Here is a 12,271-nt window from a genome sequence, read left to right as displayed (position 1 = left end):
CCATGGCATGGAGAGCGGCATGCATGAGTGCACCTTTACATCTCTGACAGGCCACTGAAGCACGTCCACCACGGAAGCTGGACACATACAGAAAACTTCACAACCTGCTGCTGCTGCTGCTCCGTTTATGGATTTCCATCACTGCTCCCGGAACTGCTCCTGAGACTGAACCACTGGAGTCCGAGCCCTGGGGGAAAGGGGAAAGGTGCACTACAGTCACTTTATCAGAAGATACAAGACTCTTTCTTTTTTTAAAGCAAACTTCTTGGATTTTTTAAAAGAAGAATTTACAAAGTTGATGGAAAAATAAAAGAAAACAAGACATAAACTTTTTTGCTTTGCCAAAAGCAAATACCTGCATCTATGTGGATGTGTTCTTCAAAACCACCAGAAAGACAGTAGAATTTGCCGTGGAAAAGGTTGCACTTGGGGACTTCTCTCATTCTTGCCATCTTTTTTATCAGCTGTTGCATTTTTTCCCTTTTTTCAGGCTTCTTCTCATTTTATCATTATTGTTCCTCAAGGCTGGACAAGTAGGTTGCTTGCAGTGAAGCAGATAGCGGCTATGGATTTAGAAGCTAATTGAAGATGAAGGTTTAACACGTGAGTTTACACACATTTTCTTTCCATATGCTGATATACAAACACACACACACACACACATGCACACAATCAGATCAAACATTCAGTGTTTTAGGGGTGGGCGATATGACACTACAATAATATCACAATATATTAAGATTTTTTTTTAGAAAACTATTTTCATTGTAAAATAAAACAACACTGATATATATTTGATTTTATATTGTTATTGCAATAAAAAACATATAGAATTTTAATATACTATAACAGATTCAAATGTTCAATAGAACAAAAAAAGGTCTGTAAACATTTGTCTCTTTCTCTCTTTTGTATAAATTAACATTGTTCCAAACACTACACTAAACTGTGGTGTTAAGACCTGTGTATACTCCAAGAATACAACCTGACACACATTCACAAATCCAGTCTCACTCTCGCTCACACGTACACACTCATACACACTTCTGGCAGGGAATTTCCATGCTCAGCTCTGCTCAGTTCCCCACCTGCACTCACACCTTTTCCCAGTCAGAAATCGCAACTGCAATCCTCCAGATGCCTCGCACTGCCGTCACGAGGCAGTAAAGCTGCCAACAGCATCACTCCTTGTTTTGGGACACTTCTCTCACCTTCTTCTTCCTCTCGTCCTTTTCTCCTTCTCGTCTCCCTACCATCACCAGACGCGACTTGACCCTATATGCCAAGGATGTAGGCATTCCAGTGGCATCACCCCTCAGCTACTCCACGTCCACTGAGACTCAGAGAAACTGCGAAGAAGAAGAAGAAGAAGAAGAAGAAGGAGAGTGCTGTGAGTGAAGAAGTGAGTGAGGGAGAGGGAGTACGAGAGAGAGAGTGAGAGAGAGGCCAAAAGAGGAGAAGACGAAGGAGGGGAGACGGAGAAGGGGGACAGCGGAGACACGCAGTCAAAGAATGAACTGCTCGAGGTCAGGCTCGGATGCATCCAACCGGCACAGGTAAGAATACTCTCGCTTTATCTGTCTGGGTCATGGAGAGCAACACACAGTGATCCTAGCTCTTTATTTGGGATGCTCCGGCTGGACCTGTGTCTGGGTATAATCTAATCTAGTTCACTTGTCACTGCTTTCACTATTGTACCTGCTCTTTGAACAGAGAGAGAGAGAGATAAAAAGAGAGAGAGATTAAGATTTTCTTGGGTTTTAACAGGAAATGCATTGCTGACTGTCTGAGCCTGTAGTGGTTAACAGGTGTGCTGCTGTCTGAGAGACTGTAGTTCAATCAGTAGCCTTATATTATTCCTAAAAAGGAGTGCCGAAGCAAATCAGTCTCTTCAACAAATAGAGCGGCACTTACCTGACTTACCTGTGGAGCAATATTGTCAATTATAGCCATGTATATGAACTTGAAACATGCATTTCGCAAGCAGTCAGTAGTTTACATTAATATGCATACATCAATATGTCAGTGTCGCTGATTTATAGGCTCTACAGATATCTACTTTGTTACTCTGTGCGTAACAGACATCTGTCAATATGTGAACAGAGACAGACAGTCTTATGTATCTGGAGCGTATCTTTCTGTGTAAGGATTAGTTACAGTCAGAGAAAGTCTTATGTGAAGGAATGCAATTAGGAAGAGGGAGGGGCAGCAGAGTGAGTTGGCTGTTGCAAAAGCAGAGATCGGAGACGTTGTAACTCTATTTGACTGGTTTGAGGATAATTCTTACAATTCTTAAAAAAAAAATGTTGGTGTGAAGGTAACAGAGAAATGCTGGCAATGTAATGGGAATGCATTAATCCCAATGAATTACACTGATGACGTTAGACTATAATCACACTCTTTAACAAGTTTTTTTTTTTTTTTTTTTTTTTTAGCAAGCATGCAGCCCAACCTAGTAAACCAACCAAGGTCATATGAGAGAAGGAGACTCTGCAGATTCAATAACTCAAGATTAGTACTTAGGATGCATTGATTTCATAGGATTTCCAAACCATATCAAGACTAACAAATTGTAGATGCATGTACGTACTGTATGTAGATGTAAAAAATATGACGCACAGTTGAATAGTGCACATGTACATCTCTAAGCAAGTGAGACAATATATGTGTTTGTGCATTCATCCATGTGAGTGTCTATATGTGTGTGTGTGTGTGTGTGTTTGTGAACACAGCACGTGTGTTGAGTGTAAGAGGACCTTTATTGTCTCCAGATGCCCCTCTCAGCTTCCCCCAGAGGAGAAAGGCAGCAAAATATTATCATCAGTTAATGTCCACTCTCAAGTGTTTGGAGTGTGTGTAATGTATCATAGTTAGAGCCTGCTTACGTGATTACTGCTATACAGCTGATATAAAAATGATGATGACATTTTAATACTAACATTAAAGCTGGCCATTTCTAATGGCTATGCAGAGTCTTGCACATGGCCTAATATTCTACAAGTCTAAATATTAAAAAATAGAGTACTTAGCTTGCTGTATGATGAGTGTGAATATGACTCACCTTGGATCATTGTTAAAAATGTATAGCGTCAGAAAAGGAAGAGTTTTGAGAGGAATATTAAAGGGCTAGAGGAAAGTGTGACCCGTATTGGAATGATAGAAGGGGTCAGAAATCACAGACTGTGGCTGACTGGGGTAGTGTATGGCATTTCATGGGCTGAATTAATGTTTGTGTGTGTACATAGTTTTGTTTGATAACACTTCCTATGAATCCTGTATTCGTAGTGCATTATGAATGCATTTGTAATACATTAAATGGCATACATAATAGCTTGACTGTGATAATGATTGTCATAAGCTTGTATAAAAACTCATGTGTACCAACAGTGATATATATATATATATATATATATATATATATATATATATATATATATATATATATATATATATATATATATATATATACAGTAGATGCTCAATTTATGGCTAAAGCAACCAGTGACATCTGCATGATGGCATTCTACAATGACCTTCATGACCATGGCTTAAAAGGGGTCTTATCTCGATCCCTCTCTCTTTCAGTATGATTGCAGTCCAAAAGCATCCGAGACAGCTTATATCCCATGCCAAGCAGACCAATCAATCATACAAAACCACATTACATTTCACTGGGGACGGGCTTAACTCATGCAAAAATCAGCCTGATAAATACAGTATTTCGCCGAATTTGTTTATGAGTCACGCGCTCGGGGGAAATCATTAAAGAACGGCACCAAATCCCCAACTGTAATTCACTTTCATTAAGCATTTTCCCTATTGGAAACAGATGCATCCAGCAGAACTGTGATGCTCAATGCAAAGAAGAGGCTAAATCTATCATTGCCCAACACTCTAGAAACACATGTGCTGACAGACCCAGTGAGATGTTAATTTGGTGCTAATGTAACACTTCGTCTCCCTCAGCACTACTTGTCTACCTCCATCTGGCCAGCATGAGACAGACCACCATCTACTTTTACTGCTCTGGTCAAGTTTTAGTTACAGATGTTACAGTCCATTTTAGACTCCATTTAGAAAGTGCCTATATAACTTATTGCTCCTAAAGGAATCTACGGCACACCTTGGTTTTGATGTGTCATAGATTGTATTTTAGATTTTCATACCTTGTCGAGCTGCTACAGTCAACAGAAGGGCTATAAATTACTAGAAAGTGGCAAAAAAAAGTTGGTCAGGTCATTTACTTCCTGCAGTATCACTATAACACTCATAGTACACTGACATGACAAAAACTGATCATGATAAACTTTTACTTCATGGCACGGTTTGGGTACGACCACACCTGTTTTAGTTTTATTGTTGAGAGTGAGGCTGCACACTAAAAAGCCAAAAGGTAGAGCAGTATATAACCTGATCATTTATCAGGTATGTATCAAGAGTTATTTCAGGGAATGGCTTGGGGATGCTTACTCTTATATATGTTGTGAGGTGTTATCATGTGCTAATGGCAAGACAACATGAATTATCTGGGTTTGAGCAAGGTCTGATAGTGGGTGGCAGAGGGATGAGACATTCTATTGTAAAGTTGTGTGGGCTTTTAACATTCCTCCATTCACATGCTGTCGGTACCAGAAATAATGATTAATAATGTTAATATTGATCGTATCTGGCTTTTCTTGTAGTTATTGTACAATTTTTTAAACACAGTATAGTTAGTGTAGTTCACTGAATGTGTTTTTTATAAATAGTAGCCTATAGTTATTTTAGTACCTATACAATATTTCACTGTAAAACACATATATATATTATATTATATTATATATTACTATATTTTTCACATTATAAGGCGCACCGGATTATAAGGTGCACTATTAATATACGTCTATGTTCTGGTCTATTTTCATATACAAGGCGCACCAGATTATATGGTGCATTATTTATATAAGTCAAACGAGCACTGGATTTTAACCTACACAGATTTTTCTCCTAAAAACTGTTCATTTGGGTGAGTAAAACACTTCCATTTATTTACAGTAAGCTTAGAATTCCAGCTTTCCACTAAGGCTAGCCAGAAAGTGGTACACTAAGAAAGTGTTTCGGTAAGCAAGTTGTCCCACATAGCTTGTTTTAACATGGTAAATGTGCAGGCTACAGTTCGACATACTTACCTCTGAATAGCAAAAGAGCTAACTAGCGTTTAGCGGGTAATGCTAATGCTGCTCCAGCAGTGCTATTTTAAGTGCGCCTAATAATACAAAAAATATGGTAATATAGTTACAACGGAGGAGTTTAATATAGGCTTAATATAGATTTTATACTTTTTACTCTACTAGTTTACTGTAGAATTTCAACATTACTTTTATTCCTGTAATCTGGTTTACTACAGAATGTTTAATTAACTCTAGATACTTAACCACAGGGTAAGTTCAAAGTTGCTGGACACCCTTTTAAATTAGAATGTTCATGTTCATATAGCCAAAACAGATAAGCCACCTCACCCACCTCTTACTTGCTGGCAAATTTAGATGCATCACTTTCCCTTTCATTGTTTTTCTCTTTAATTTCTGATATAACTGGGTGTCTTGCGAGATTTTACTGTTAAAACAGAACCTTCCTATATCATTAGCTTTGTTACAGTCTACTATAGGATTTCTACACTAGCAATGTAGCTACATAATACAGCTAGCAGTACTGTAGGAAATTTATAATGAATAAAACATTCTGTTAATTTACCCAGTACTGTACAGAAAGTGTCTTATGGTATTACTCTAGATTTGTTTTGTATTTGCTGTGGTCAAACATGCCTTGTGCCTGCAATATTTCACCTAAATGTTTAGCTTTCTTATGAACTATTGTGATGAAAATGTATGTTCTACTTATTTATGCATGTATTTATGTTGAGAATGCATCCCCTGACGCAAAATGATGCAACTTTTCCTTTCCTTTATTGAATTACATGTTATGTGGGCAGCTGGCACCCACAGCTGGTGTTGTACCATGACAATGTCATTACCAGTGATTATTTATATAGGGATTATAGTGTGTGATGGGTGATGTTGCTGTGTTACTCTGTACATCCAGAAAATCCTAACATCTGAAAGAGACATGACGGTGGTTTTCTGCTTTCTGAGAGCGCCCGTCTTTCTCCCACAGCTTCCTCTTCTCCGGGATGTGCGGCGCTAGTCTGTGAACGGAGAGTCAGAGTGAAAGACAGGAGGGCAATCACAGAGTAAAAAAGTGAAAATATATTCATGCTCGGTATAGCCCAGCCATACCGAGGCGCTGAAAGGCTGAATGTATGTACAGTAGGCTTTCAGTAATTGCAGGCTTAGTGACGCACCCTGTGTGAAAACTCTGCCTCAGGCTGAAATAGTGCTGTTAAGCCTACATGTACTGATAGCTTAAACAAATGTTCTGCAGCCCTTTAGTGTCACAAATGGTTGCACTCTCTTTTAGTTGTGTTTGACTTTCTTTTCAATCAACATTTCATTTAAATGGGCCATTATATACATGGTCCAAAATAACATTTAATTAAATGTTGTTACATTGATAAATTATTTTACACTTTAATATATAACATATAACATTGTTAAAATATTATGTATAATGTACAATTAACTCCCCATACCATGTGGCCCATAAAGTGCAAAAATTGCCTGTTTTGAGTCAGAACAGCATTTACAGTTATAAACCACAGTTTGGCATGAATAAAGGGCCATGATGGGATACACCATGACATGCCTTCCTTCCTGTGTTCTCAGCACACACGCACACACACATAAGCTCACAGACTCTAGTGATGGTTGCCACAATACCACAAACCAACAGATATATACATACCACCTATGCAGCCTACAGCAGATTGTATTGTTCTTATGGATGTAGGAATTTTAAATTAATTCCAAAAGAGAAAGAGTGGTTGTAAATTTCATGTTGAATTGAACTAAAGTAGTTTTTTTTTGTCCAAACAAAAAAATAGAAAGTATGGCCTGTTTAAAGAGAATCAAAATTATGAAGAGCAGTGTTATTAGTTTTATTACTATTCAATTTCAAATATTGTTTTGTAAAAAAAAACAATAACTAAGTATTTTCTTAGTTTACAAAAATGTATTACAGTACATCTTCTCATAAATAGCATTCAAATTCAATAATATCAATAATCAATAACAAATATCAATAATCAATCAATTCAAATTTAAATCCCCTTTTAAAAAGATATGTTGACCTATATTGAATTAATGTCCAGCAGTGTGGTTTTTAAACATTTCCTCCATTTTGCTGAATGTGTTTTCAGTGAACTGAAACATGCTTGTGTCATGCACTCAAAGAGATGTGAAAGAGATGTACTGCATTTGTTAGAAACATTAAAAAATTAGCAAACTCATAATTCATGTACACAGTCATTAAAAGTGGTTAAACAGAAAATGCCTTATTCTGAATTCAGATAATATAGTTAACAGTGGTGGTGCTAGAAACTGGACAGCCTAAGGCTTTAAACCCTCTAAAAGCCAAATCACAGAAATATATTATATTAAGGGGCTATGGTGTTTAATGAAAAAGAAATATAAAAGATTACAATAGTTATTTTGGCAGTGAAACTGACATTAAGGTGGTGTGTTAGTAGTGTAAGTTGTGCTAGTATAAGTGTTTCGATGCAGCAGTGCTGCTGGAGTTTTTTAACACTGTGTCCACTCACTGTCCACTCTATTAGACACTTCTTACTGGCTGCTCTATCTTGTGGAAGGAATGTAAAGTGGTTCTATATGGTCCTGAACATTGAAAAACAGAAAAACTAGGTGAAAGTAGGTTAATAAAGTATGCAGTGAACTACAAAGTGTCCTCTATGCTCAGACTGTGAGTGTAATTGTAACATGGAGGAGGAGGCCGGATGCAAATGCAAGTCATATTTATTTTTAGACATAACAAAAAAAGCAAACCAAAAACTGAGACAAAGAAAACACTTAAAGTAAACACTTAAAGACTATAAAACAAAAGATAAACTAGGTCTTGAGAAGCAAGGAACAAAACACTATAAAGATAACAAACCAGAACTGTAGACCAAAAAAACAAACAAACGGGACAAGGTCAAACAAAAAGCGCGACAGAGAACAAAGGATAACATGAGGTATATATACACACAGGCACACACTAGGGACACCTGTGGAGGTAATGAGGGGGCGGAGTTACAAATGAGACACAAGGTGACAACACTAATGGCTTGGGCAGGGCTAGGGCGGAGACAGAACAATAACAAAACAATGCCATGTGCTCAAAAAAGCACATGGCTGGAAACACAAGACAGGAAAACAGGGCAGGAGCACAGAAAACCAAAAGAGGGAAAAACACAGGACAAACATGGGCTGAGGTGTAACAGTAATATTGTGTACTGTGACTTGTCTGTGTTTAAGGCTAATATGAAATTAAATGGCTGTATTTGATTTATTGACACTGTGACTCGTGCTTCAAGTCACTTGCACTGTATAAAAAGACTGAGTTGGTATTATAAGAATATAGCATTTTACATTAAACCATGTTCACTGAATTTGTTTTCATCTTGAACACTAAATAATAGAGCATTTTGTAAGAAAATTGATAATATTCCCCTTAACATTCAAGTTGTAATTAAAATTGTGGAGTAGATAAAAGTAGCATGGCTTAGTAAATAAAAACCCCTGGTTTCATGTTTTTTTCTTATCTTATACAAGTGTCTCATCAGCAGGACAAATGCTCTAGCTGTGTGAGGTCCATTGTCCGGAGCACCTATGATCAAACACACATGAAAGTGTTGAGCTGAAAGGAGATCAGAGGAAATTAGATAGCAAACAAGAGAAGATCTCCACATCAACGGCATATCCAACGTGCTGAAAATGAGGGCCATATGAATATATTACCTTCAGCAACACTTTGGGAAGCGTAGTGTGTGTGTGTGTGTGTGTGTGTGTGTGTGTGTGTGTATTCTTGGCTTCCATCAGAGCAGGGATGCAGGTGTTTTATTGACTGTGTGGATCTACTGTAAGCAAACACAAACATCAAACATGAAGAAACACACACACACACACACACACACACACACACACACACACACACATGAGTGGCAAGTCAAATCATCCCCCACTAGAGGGAGTTTTTCTGTTTTCACATTATAACTTTAAGATCCAATCTTTTACAACAAATCAAATGTAGGTATCATTTATATGACTAATGATACAAATCTGTTAGTGATGTCCATACTAGTACTAAGACAAGCATTAACACCTATTGGCTAGTGATTTGACCTACTTACTTCCCTTCCAAACACTATGGAGATAAGAGAATTTGCCTAAAAAGGCCAATTTTATGATTACTAGGGCCATAAAGTAGCATCTTTTAGGTCTGATTTACAAGGTCTGAGACATTTTCAAAAGAATCAGATTAACAATATTTATATTATTGATATGACCATAGTGTCCATAATAAAGGTGATCAAATGTACACTGCCTGACCAAAAAAAAAGTCGCTACCTGGATTTAACTAAGTAAATGATGTGGGGTTGATGCTGCAGTTGGTCTGCAGGTCTAGGTACAGCAACAGTATATACTGAAAGAATGAGGTCAGCTGACTACCTGAATATACTGAATATAGACCAGGTTATTCCATCAATGGATTTTTTTTCTTCCCTGATGACATGGGCATATTCCAAGATAACAATGTCAGGTTTCATGGGGCTGGAACTGTGAAAGAGTTCAGGGTTCAGGGAGAGTGAGATCATCATTTTCACACATGGATTGAGAGAGAGTTCACCACAGAGTCCAGACCTTAACCTCATTGAGAATCTTTGGGATGTGCTGGAGAAGACTTTGTCCACCAATCATCAATGCTGCTGCAAGATCTTGATAAAAAAAATTAATGCAACACTGGATTGAAATAAATCTTGTGACATTGCAGAATATTAGCGAAAGAATGCCTCAGCAAACGCATACCGCAATCAAAGCTAAAGGAGGTCTAACAAAATATTAGTGTGAGTGACCTTACCAGGCAGTGTATAATAAATAAATACATCTGGCCCAAAAACAATGGTTGCATTGAAAATCTTTTTTATACACTATATGGACCAAATTATTGGGATACACCTTTTAATAATTGAATTTACTCCATTCCATTCTTGTAGATGTGTAGCATCATAATTACAATGTGGTACAGTAATAGTAAGAGAGCTGGTGAAATTTCTTTCCTCTTGAATCCACCTTCATCTATTAGTGGCGTTATTGAAAAGTAGAAGAATTTAGGAACAACAGCAACTCATCTATAAAGTGTTCCACCATGTAAAGTTACAGAGCGGAGTCTCTGAGTTTCAAGGACAGAGCAGGTGATTCCAAAAGGGGACAAAAGTGTCAAATTGCCTTGATATACCTAATGCCTAAAAATATACCAATAATAAACCATTCATTTTTAAATAAGTTAACTTGTTGACTAAAGCAGTTGGTAGTATTTCCCACAGCTTTGTTTCCCAAACACATTAAAGTAAAACAATATTGGTAACAATCAAGCAAATTCATGATTTGTACTGTTGAAGCTGATAGATGCTTTGATGATAGTGGGCGGGTCCTTATGACTAGACTGGGGCACCACAGTGAAACTTTATAGCACTGGCCAAAAGTTTAAACCATGGACAACAAACAATTAATTTCAAGGCAATATTTCAACTTTACTGTTTGTTAAGGTAAGCTTAAACTAGTTGATTTGTAGCTGCTTTTCTGATACAGCTAATTTGGTGATTTGTAGTGTTTTGTATTCTTGCTTTATTTGTGTATATATTGTGTGATGTTCATGTCGAGAATTGGCATACATGTCAGTTTTGCTTGTAGTGTCTATTTGTCTATTGTGGCACTGTCTTGTAGGAACAATCACATTGTATAGGTTCATCGTAAGAGGTGGTAAAATATATTTTGATTAAATAACAAAATACTTTTCTACATTTCAATACATTTCTGAAGACTCCCCATTGTATTTGACCTGTGGCTGGCCCTGGATGAGTGATATAATACATAAAAGTCAATAACTACATAATTCTACACCTGCTGGTAGAGTGGCACAGAGGAACCAGCTTCATATTAATGCATAGAGATTTAGAATGGGATATCATAAAATGCCTGGTTTATTGTGTAGTTGTCCCAATACTATTGTCCTTATTTATTTAGAACCTTTTTTTAATGGTTGTAACACCAAATAACGTTTTCACTTCAAAGTGCCTTTGTATGTACTTTGAAAACACACAAAAACAAATTAATTCAATATTATCATTGCATAAAACTGTAAATTGCACTGTAAATTATACAGCAAATAGAGGGGTAGCATGTGTTCGCTCAGCACAGCTTGAAACTGCGTTCACTTTACTAATTGAAATTACAGAGACTTTCTGATCATTAGATGAATTAGAGACGTGGTTCTGACGCTCTATGTGTCTGAGGTTGTTCTTGGCAGGCTTGCTTTTGTTTTTTTGCTCTTTTGAGCAGAGCATACATCATTCTGCCTCCTCAACCATCTGCTTCATCTCAACTGGAAACATCTTGTGATCTCAGACTAAACGAGGACGTGTTAATACTGGTGACCACAGTTACATTCGTTCTTGTAGTGAAGGCTCCCATTACTGGGTATAATATCACAAAACTGTTAACTGGCATAGATATATATATATCACCCGGAATAATTTAACTGCATGTTGGAGCTGCTCTGATAGCTTAATAGGTTATGTGGTTGCACTTGTAAAATGTTGGCATGGATGGATGGGAGTAACCTTTAAGATTCTAAATCAGGCGCATCTCATTAGGCTGCGATGCTGTTTGCCCTCACAGTCGAAAACAAGTTACTGCCACTGCTGCAAACTCTGAGAGGGTGCCAGTCCTGCACTGCTGCTCTAGAACCCCATCACTGTCCAGTGAATAATATTAACAGATTCCTCTTTATCTGCTAATAGCGTTTCAGGTCAGAACAGTATCATTTCATCAGGCAAATCACTGCAAATGTGTATGAATGTACATTGAACAGAAGAGTGTCACACTTCGTAAAAGCCCTCTTAAATGGAGACTTGATGGAGTTCAGATGTTTCAGACATGACCATTCAGACATGAAAAACCTTTTTGCCACCTGGTTTCTTCACATTCCTCCAGGGCTTTACACAAACTGAAAGTTCAGGCCATCATGGAGCGGCACACAAGGTCACACAGTTTCAGCAAGAAGTCTAGCTGTAATATCTCTGCATTAATGCAGGCTCTGATCCCCAAATTGGATTCTT

At 37.5% G+C, this 12,271-nt stretch overlaps 1 protein-coding gene across 2 annotated transcripts in view; it reads left to right on the top strand.

Moving 5' to 3' along the window:
• Positions 1-12,271, top strand: part of grin2cb (glutamate receptor, ionotropic, N-methyl D-aspartate 2Cb) — a 56,362-nt gene continuing 44,091 nt past the window's right edge. The window contains exons 1-2 of one of the 2 annotated variants that reach the window (XM_049464998.1): positions 1-603; positions 1,263-1,556. The gene's annotated coding sequence lies outside the window, so the exon portion shown is untranslated. Of the gene's footprint in view, positions 1,557-12,271 lie in introns of both variants that reach the window. The other variant, XM_007259363.4, reaches the window with a different exon arrangement.

The sequence above is a fragment of the Astyanax mexicanus genome, chromosome 15 (assembly GCF_023375975.1).
Source record: "Astyanax mexicanus isolate ESR-SI-001 chromosome 15, AstMex3_surface, whole genome shotgun sequence".
NCBI lineage: Eukaryota > Metazoa > Chordata > Actinopteri > Characiformes > Acestrorhamphidae > Astyanax > Astyanax mexicanus.
Note: the sequence above shows the minus strand (reverse complement) of the source record. Positions and strands in the feature narration are given on the sequence as shown.